Genomic DNA, 9,539 nt, shown 5'->3' on the forward strand with positions numbered 1-9,539 from the left:
GTGCTCTACCACTGTGCCCAAGTATATCTTTTTTTTATGCTTTTATTATATGGCCAGAGTTGTAACTCAATGATAGAGGCATTGCCTAACAGGTACAAGACCATGGGTTGAATTCTTGGTACTGAAGAAAGAAAAAAAAAAAAAAGAATCAGCCATAAAAATAACATGAGTAAATAGGGATTTGGATCAAATATTATATGAAATTGGGAAATTGTTCATTCCCTTAGATACATACATCATGAAATGTTAATGTTATGTGATTATATGAAGGGACTTCTCTGTGTTTTTCTTTGCTTTTGTTTTCAATTCTATGTAACAGGGTCTTGCTATGAAGTACGGGTTGGCTTTGACCTTGTGGTCATCCTGCCTTGGCCTTCTGAGTGTTGGATTAAAAATGCATACTACCGTACTCTGCTAAAGGAATGTTCATCTTCCTAGGAGTCTATACAATTATTTAAGAATAAAGGATCATGAAGTCACAATAGGTTAATATATATGACCATATATGGAAAACTATGCTAATGTCTAGTTACTGTGTGTACATGGATCTTGACTTTGGGTGGTGGGGCTACAGCTGCTCCCTGTACTGTTCTTTCAATATTCATTTCTCAGTATGCTGGATTCTTTTCATAGATAAGAAGGCTCAGAGGCTTCATGCTGAAATTCCATACCAGAGAATAGCTCTGTTGGGCTATGGAGGAAGGGTTTGAGTTCTAGAAAGTTGGTCTTGTCTAGTGATGGATTGTCTTTCCCCTCCAAAAAGACAGAATTCAATGACTAAATTTTCAGTGTAGGGCCCCAAGCATAAGTTTCAGAAAGGGACCTTGTTGCCTTTGCTAATTGTAAATTAATCAGCTCTGCAGTGGAGAAAAGTGCTTCTTTCTTAACTAACCCCCTCCTAGTGTTTACGCCCTGGGCAAGAATGAGGCATTTTATAAAACTCAGAAGCTCTTGTAGAAGATGCTATGGTTGCTTTGCTGGCAGTGATGAGAAAGGCTCTTGTGTGTTTTTTTGTTTTGTTTTGTTTTTTTGAGGATGATTAATACTTTTCCAGTTACTGAACGGGGTGGTTATATGAAATCAAAGTCAAGGGGAAGGGCCCTGCAGTTAGACAGCTTGGATTTAACAAGAGGCACTTCTGTTTAGTCACTGTAGAATGGAAACCTGAAAGTGTAGATGAGGATAGGACCTACCTTAGAGGAATTTGAGACCAGAGTGGGAACTAATGCTCACAACGTCATTGGCATTTTCCAACACAGAATAAACCCAGACTGTTACAGATGAGTAAAACACGCTCAGCCATTTTGCTCCAGGCATTCTGGGGATCTTAAGTCATGGTACTAGCTTTAATTGTAACCCTTTCTTACATACGCATTTATTGTCATTGTTCATGATTTCCAAAACTTTGGAAGTAAAAATCAGCCTCAATTTGTTGGATCTCTTTGAAAAGCAAATTATACATCAAATAACAAAAAAGTATTTGCAACTTTTTGGTCAGTTATCTCATTTTTGGTATTCTTTATTTTTTTTTTCCCGGGTTGATAGGGTTTATTTGGCTTACGCGTCCACACCGTTGAAGGAAATCAGGACAGGAACTCAAACATGGCAGAAACTAGGAGGCAGGAGCTAATGTAGAGGTCATGGAGCGGCTGCTGCATATTGGCTTGTTCCACGTGGCTTGCTCAGGGGATGACCTCAGTTTGCTCCCTAGTACCCACATGGTGGAAGGAGAGAACTGACTTCCTCCAGTTGTCCTCTGATCTCCACGCACACAATGTGGCTTGCACATGCATTGTTCCCCACACACGTATATAAATCAACAGGTAAAAGTAATTTTTAAAAAGTGAAACTGAACGTACATGTGAGAAAATGGGAAAAAGAATTGTAGAAAATATTTTCAAATGTACATTGATTTATTCCTAGCTCTCATTCTTTTGAAGTTTGTATAGCAATCTCAACTTGCAGCAATGTAATAATTACTGATATGTGCAAGGAACAAATCTAACCTTAAAAACAGGTGAAGAAAAATGCTTTCTGATTTATGATGTGAGCACTTATTTTCAGAGGTCAACTTTTTTTTTTTTAATAGTTAAGTAAAAAAGAGATTACCCTCAGGGCACCCTCAAAAGATTGAGCCCACTAGCATTTCCTCAAAGCTACCATTTAGTTTACTCTCTATTTTATGATCCTAAAACTCATCTAATTAAGATAAAACTTCAAATATACTTCTTGCTGTTTTTTATAACATCACTCAACATTTTTTTTTCTATCCTGAAAAGGAAATGCTTACTGATACCAATTTTTTGATTTTTTTTCTCGTTTCTCGGTGACAATCGTAAATCATTTTGAGTGGCTAGCACGTACTGTTATTGATATTGAATTACATCTTCTTAACTATAGAAAAAAGTTAACCATTTTTGGTATTGTATCCCAAGAAAATAGTAGTAGTAGCAGCAGCAGCAGGAGTAATAATAATAAAAATTTCTTAAATACTTATAACCAAGGAAAAGAATCCTAAATTACCAACAATGTGGGCTCATTATTGTAGGTGGCAGAACATCATAAAGATAATGCAGCAGAAATGATGGCTCTATTTGTTTTCTATTGTTGCTAAAACATAGAACTATAAACTTCGTATCGTTAGCCAATTCCATTTTTAAAATCTATAGTTCTTCATGTTAGAAATCTCATTGGGATAAAATCAAAATCAGATAGAACTAAGACGAGATATATTTCCTTTTTTCTCCACTAACTTCTCATGTTTCTTGGGTTGTGACCTCCTTCCATCACCTTCAGTGCTAGCAATGGTACACCTCTCTAACTATTCTTCCCTGCTCACATTTCCCTCTCATCATACCTGGAAATGTCCACTATCTCTAAGGATAAACGTGATCTGATAACCCAGGACAGTTTTTCCCATTCAAGGCCTTCAATATAATCCCACTTGTTGAGTTCCTTTTGGTGCAGAAGGAAACATGCATAGGCACTGGGAATAAACATCTTTGGAAGACTGTTATTCTGCCTGTGGCAGTGACTTTGAAGATTACATTGCAGAAGCCAACCAAGTGTGTAATGCAGAGCAGAGCTTCTTGTTACTGTCTTAGAAGAACATCTACTTTCGTAAAATAAATACTCAGTTAAACCTTGAGGTAAATATACCAATGGTGCAGTAATGTCTGAGACTAAGAGAAGGTTCAAAGATATTATTTACTAAGGAAACATCAATCAAAAGAAAGCTGGTGAGTTTATATTAATTTCAGACAGAGCAGACATTGAAACAAAGGAAATTATCAGAGACAAATAGGGGCATGACACAGTGATAAAGAGATCTGTTCCCCTTGGAGACAAGAGTCCTTAAAGTGTATGCTGTTAACACATGAGACAAAACTGATGGAATTGCAGTGGTAGCTGAATATGCTACTTGAGCTAAAAATGACATACTGCCTATGTATAGGAGACAGATTCAGAAGGCAGCACATTAGCAAGGACTTGGTTGACCTCAATGACAACATCAACTGGGTAGATATAATGGGTACCATTGATTGGAGATTTGCCACACACTGTCTTTTATACATCTTTCTCTATTTTCTCTATTCCTACTCTTTTCAGAGAATTTATCATGAGTGTATGTTAGATTTATTTTCCAAAGGCTTTATTTCTGTGTCTGTGGAGTCATGTCATTTCTGTCCTTGAGCCCATTTATTGATTTGCATATATTGAACAATTTCTGTATCTTTGAATTTGTTTTAGATTTCTTTTATTTCGTGTGTATGAGTGTTTTCCTGTATGTATAAACAAGCACCATGTGTATGGTTGGTGCCTGCAGAGGTTGGAAGATGGAGGTTTTCCCTGGAACTGGAGTTTTGGATATTTGTAAGCCAGTAGTGTAGGTACTAGGGAGGAACTGAACTCAGGTCCTCTGCAAGAGCAACAGTTCTCTTAACCACTGAGCCATCTCTGCAACCCTTTGATGTACTCTGGAATTCAGTTTGCAAGCTTTTACCACATTTTTTTGTAACTATATTCAGGGAGATTGGTCAATAATTTTTTTTTTATTGTTGTTGTGCTGATATATGGTTTTCATAGGGAAATGCTGTCTTTCTGTCTTTGTTAAAAGGAGTTTAGTAATGTTTTATTTTTTCTTATTTTATGTAATAATCTGAGAAGTATTGGTATTAGTTCTTCTCTGAAGGTTTGGTAGAATTCAGGAGTGAATTCCCCTGAATCCTGACTCTTTAGTCTGGAGGTGTTACACTACTGCTTCATTCTCATTGCTTGTAAATAGGCTGAAATGACTTATCTCTTACTGGTTTAGGTTTGTAGGTTATACACATCTGTAAATTCATATATTTCATTTAGATTTTTTTCCAGTTTAATGTGATGTATGTTTTTAGAATGTATGCTAATGATTTTATGAATTTCATTGGTTTCTGTCATAATAGATATTTTTCATTTATTTTATTAATCTGTGTTTTTTCTTTTGGTTAGTTTATCAATTATGTTTATATTTTCAAGAACCCAAAGTTTTGTTTCATTGATTTATATTTTAAATTTTTCAATAATTTCGGTCCTAATCTTAATTATTTATTTGTGTGCAATGACTTTGAATTTGGCTTGGTTTTTCTTTTGTCAAGACCCTAATGTGCATATTTAAGTTGTTTATTTGCTATGTTTGTGACTTCTTAATGTACACATTTATTAGCTTTAAAGTTCCATCTTGGAACTGGCTTCATTATATCCTATAGATTTGAATTGGGTATGCTGTATTTTTGTTTTTTTTTTTTTAATTTCTTCCTTGTTTTTTTTAATGACTTATTCATTATTCAATAGTGTATGGTTTAATCTCCATGATTTTGTGTATGTTTTAGAGTTTTATTCCATTGTGGATATAGTATACAAGAAATCATTTCAATTTTCCCATATTTGCTAAGATTTGCTTTCTCTCCTATTATAAGGACCTATTTTAGAGAAAGTTCTGTAGGTTACTGATGTGAATGTGTATTCTGCAGTGTTTTATGAAATATTCTGTAGATGTCTGTCAGTATCATCAATGATATTATTTAATTTCAATGTTTCTCTGTTTTTTACTGGGATGACCTATCAATTGGTAAGAATGAGATATTAAAGCAATTTAATATTATTATACTGGGGTTAGTATGTGTCTCATCATCGAGTACTGTTGGTTTTATAGAATTGGGTGCACCTTGTTTGGTGCATATATGTTTAGGATTGTAACATGCTCTTTCTTGAAGAACTGTTACCTTAATCAGTATGAAGTGTCTCGCTTAACTCTTCTGCCTTGTTTTGTTTTGAAGTCTATTTTGTCACTTATTCAGTGACACCGGCCTGTTTCCTAGTTCTATTATTTAATATACCTCTTTCCATTGTCTCACCCTAAGGTTTTCTCTGCCCTTGTTGGTGAGGTATAGCTCTTGGGGATAACAAATAAGTACTGTTCTGCAACATAGCCTGCTAGTCTGCATAGTTTGATTAGAGATTTTGGATTTGTTATTAAAAATTGTGTGCTCATTCCTGTCGTTCTGTTGCTTTTGTAGTGTTTGGGTTTCCCTGTTCCTCTGGGGCTTAGCTGTTATTCTAGCACAGTTTAGTCTTTCCTATAGCATCATGGGTATATTTACCTTTCTTTTCAGTTCAAAGGGATCCTTCAAGTATCTTTTGTAGATCTGGTTTTGTGGTCATGAATTCCTCTGGTCTGGTTGTACTCTGGGAAGTTTTCTTTCATCTTTAGTCAAGACAGATAGTTTCTCTGGGTATCTTTGATAGCAGTTTTCTTTCAGAACTTGAATATGCCATTTCATGATTTCTTGACACTTGAGTTGACTGCTGGAATTGTTGTCTTCATATGTGACTTGGTGTTTCCCTAGTTCTGCTTTTAATATGCTTTCTTTACTGTGTACACTAGGCTGTTTGATTATGTTATAGTGTGGGAAGATTATTTTCAGGTCTACTTTGGTTCCAAATGCAGTCTAGATTGGTATCTGTGTGCCTAATTTTGGGAAATTGTTTTCTGCTATGATTTTTATTGAAAATGCCTTTCAAATGAAATTCTTCCATGGCCACAGGTTCTTAGATTTGGTCTTTCCATAGTGTCACATACATCTTGAAAACCCCATTCATACTTCCTCATTAATTTATCTTTGTCCTTGTTTGAGTGTCCTGATTTCTCTACTTTGTTTTTAAGCTCTAATATTCTGTCTTTTCCTTGGTCCATTCTTTGGCTAAGGCTTTCTATGGAATTTTTTTTACTTGATTTATTGTGGTTTCCATTTCCAGTATTTCAGTTTGATTTTTCCTCAGTGTTTCTATTTAGTAAATTCTTCTTTCATATCCTGTATTGACTTAATATACCCAGCAAGTTAAAAAAAATCAAATTAAAGACACAACACCCTAGGTTCATGAGAAGAGAGGCCTGATACTTTCGAGATGGTAGTTCCTTCCAACATGATTTGTAGATTTAATACAATCACAATTAAAATCCCAGGATATTCTTTTGCAGATTGTTGACAAACCTATTATAAGCTTATATAGAAAAAAGCAAAAATTCAGAAGAAAAAGCACAACGGACAGAGCAGAACAGTGCCAGCAGAAGACTAAACAAATAGATCAATGGAACAAAATAGAAAACCAAGAAATACAGCTATGCAAATGTAATCAGCTCTGTGGTCTCTGACAAAGGACAGGGCAATACAATAGAGAAAAGAATCTTTCCAGCAAATGGTGCTGGAACTGCTGTATCCGTATGCAAAAATATAATAATTTTGTGTCTTTTATTGACCTGATGCCCCAGCTACACATACATACCACCACCACCACAACCACCACCACCTCCACCACCACCAACCTGCCCAATGGATCATAGCTTCACTAAAAAATTAAAAATGCTACAACTTCTAAAACATGGCACAAGATAAATCTAGATGACCTTGTGTTTGGCAATGACATTTACTTACAATACTAAATAATATTGAAAGAAATAACCTGAAAGAAATAACCGGTAAGTTGAACTTCATTAAACTTAGAAACTTTTACTGTGTAAAGGATATTGTCAAAAGTCTAGGAAGGCAAGGCATAGGCTAATTGAAATACTATTTTAAAAAAGTTTTTCAAAACATACATAGAACATTTAAAGATTACCAAATTATGAACCCAATTTAAAGACAGCCAAATGTTCTGCACAGAGAGAGACTTTACCAGAGAAGACATAGCTATGGCAAATATGGATATAGAAAAATGCTTCACATTCACAAATTGCTAAATTAGACCAATAATGAGATACAACTGTGTCACTATTAAAATCATTCAAGTCAGATGCTAGAGAGGATACAAACAACAAAGATGCAGTCATTTGACCAATGGGAATAGAGATGTTGTGTTGGAAGACCTTTGGGCGATTTCTTACTAAACTCTCTCTCTCTCTCTCTCTCTCTCTCTCTCTCTCTTTCTCTCTCTCTCTCACACACACACACACACACACACACACACACATGGGGAGAGAGAGAGAGAGAGAGAGAGAGAGAGAGAGAGAGAGAGAGAGAGAGAGAAAGGAGGTGTATATAAGTATATAAGTGTGGTGCATATGTATGCTAATATCTAGGAGCTGTAGGTGGATGCAAACTTGTTTTACTCAATTTTTTTCCATGTAATTTTTTTTTTGAGACACAGACATTTACTGAACATGGAGCTCACTGATTGGCTATACTGATTGAGCAATAAGTTCCAGGGATCTGTCTATCTGCTAGGGTTGCAAGATGAGGGCCCAAGCTGGTAACCCAGCTTTTATGTGGGCTTACTGGGGATCCAAGTTCAAATCCTAATGCCTATATAGTAGGGATTTTACTAACTGAGCCATATCTCCAGCCTCCAAACTCTTACCATGTAACCCAGTATTATTCCTTAATATTTATCCAAATGAGTTGAAGCATACAGCCAAAAGTATATACCATGTCAAATTGCCCAAAATTGGAACTATGATGTACTTAAGTGAAGAGATAAGTAAGTACTGGTACATCAAAACAATGGAGTATTATTCAACACTAGAAATCAATGAGACTCGGTGCTATCATAAAAGAAGCATTGGGGGGAAAACTTAAATGTCTAATGCTGAGCAAAAGATCTCAATCTGGGAAAAAGCCACAGCTGTATGCTTCTCACGCTATGACATCTGGACAAGACTAAACCAAGCAGACAATAAAAAGATCAGTGTGCGCCAAACATTAAAAGGAAGAGAGGGATGAACACAGAAGGTATTTTTGGCCAGTGAGATTATTGAGTATGATTGTATAACGGTAGATACATGTCATAGTAAGTTTATCAAAACCTATACAATATGTATCTCAAAGGGTGAGTTTTATGACACCAGTGGACCATGAAGAATAATTTACTGATGTGGTTTACTGATTATTATAGATATATCTCTCATGTGCAGGATCTTGTGTGAGAGTGGGCAGATACACTCTCTTGGGTACTTTTTTTTAAAAAAGATTTATTTGTTTTATATATGTGAGTACACTGTTGCTGTTTTCAGACACACCAGAGGAGGACATTGGGGATCCCATTACAGATGGTTGTGAGCCACCATGTTGTTGCTAGGAATTGAACTCCGGACCTCTAGTTGAACAGTCAGTGATCTTAACTGCTGAGTAGTCTCTCCAGTCAGATACACTCTCTTATTTTCTATGCAAGCTTGCTATGAAAACTGGTGCCTATAATGGTCCATTATTTAAATCCAAAGTTAAAAAACAGTTGTTCAGATCGATATGTCAACCAGTTACTAGTTGCATTACCTTCATGGACACTTCTCCATTTCCTCTTCTATAAAATAGAGTGAGAGCCAAGGGTAATGTGATGAAAAGCTTGGTAATCTGGATAAAATTCTGGGGGGCAGCAGCTAACTAAGCACAGTAGGCGCTTACTAGCTGTTGGTAGTGGTAGTTGTTGTTACTGTTATTATGTTGTGGTTCCCAGTCATGGAATCTCACTGTCTTTCAGAGGTTGGTGTGGCTATTGCCAGGTAAGCAGGTTTGCAATGTTTATAATTTTGTTGACACCCTTCCTCCAAATGGAACTCAAAAGACAAACTGAAGGTAAATGTGAACTCTTTCACAGGCCGGAAAACCTGAATAGACCCTGAAAAATTCCTTGCACATGAAATATTCCTGCTGTTTGTCTTGTTCAGAGAGGGACTCTGCCTCAGGGCTTCAGGTGTTTCTGCTGTGCAGGTCAATAGGTATCTCCAAACTTCAGTGGGTTCAGAATTGAGATCAATGTTTAGGAAATGCTGGCCTTCTGATTGTCAGTTGGGTGAAGCTGGATTGTTCACAGCACCTGGAAATGTGTGGCATTGCTTTCTGCTGTGTGGCTGTCATTCAAGAAAAAGACCTTACAAGTTCATAGCCCTTAAAACCTTACAGTGGACAAAGCCTCCTGTGAGCTTCAGATGATCTCCCAGGGTCTTCTAACCATTAGATGCCTTGTAAGTTTTGTTAAGATGTGAAGTTGGAATTTTATAAAAGAAGAGA

This window comes from Arvicanthis niloticus, chromosome 1, assembly GCF_011762505.2.
Source record: "Arvicanthis niloticus isolate mArvNil1 chromosome 1, mArvNil1.pat.X, whole genome shotgun sequence".
Taxonomy (NCBI): domain Eukaryota; kingdom Metazoa; phylum Chordata; class Mammalia; order Rodentia; family Muridae; genus Arvicanthis; species Arvicanthis niloticus.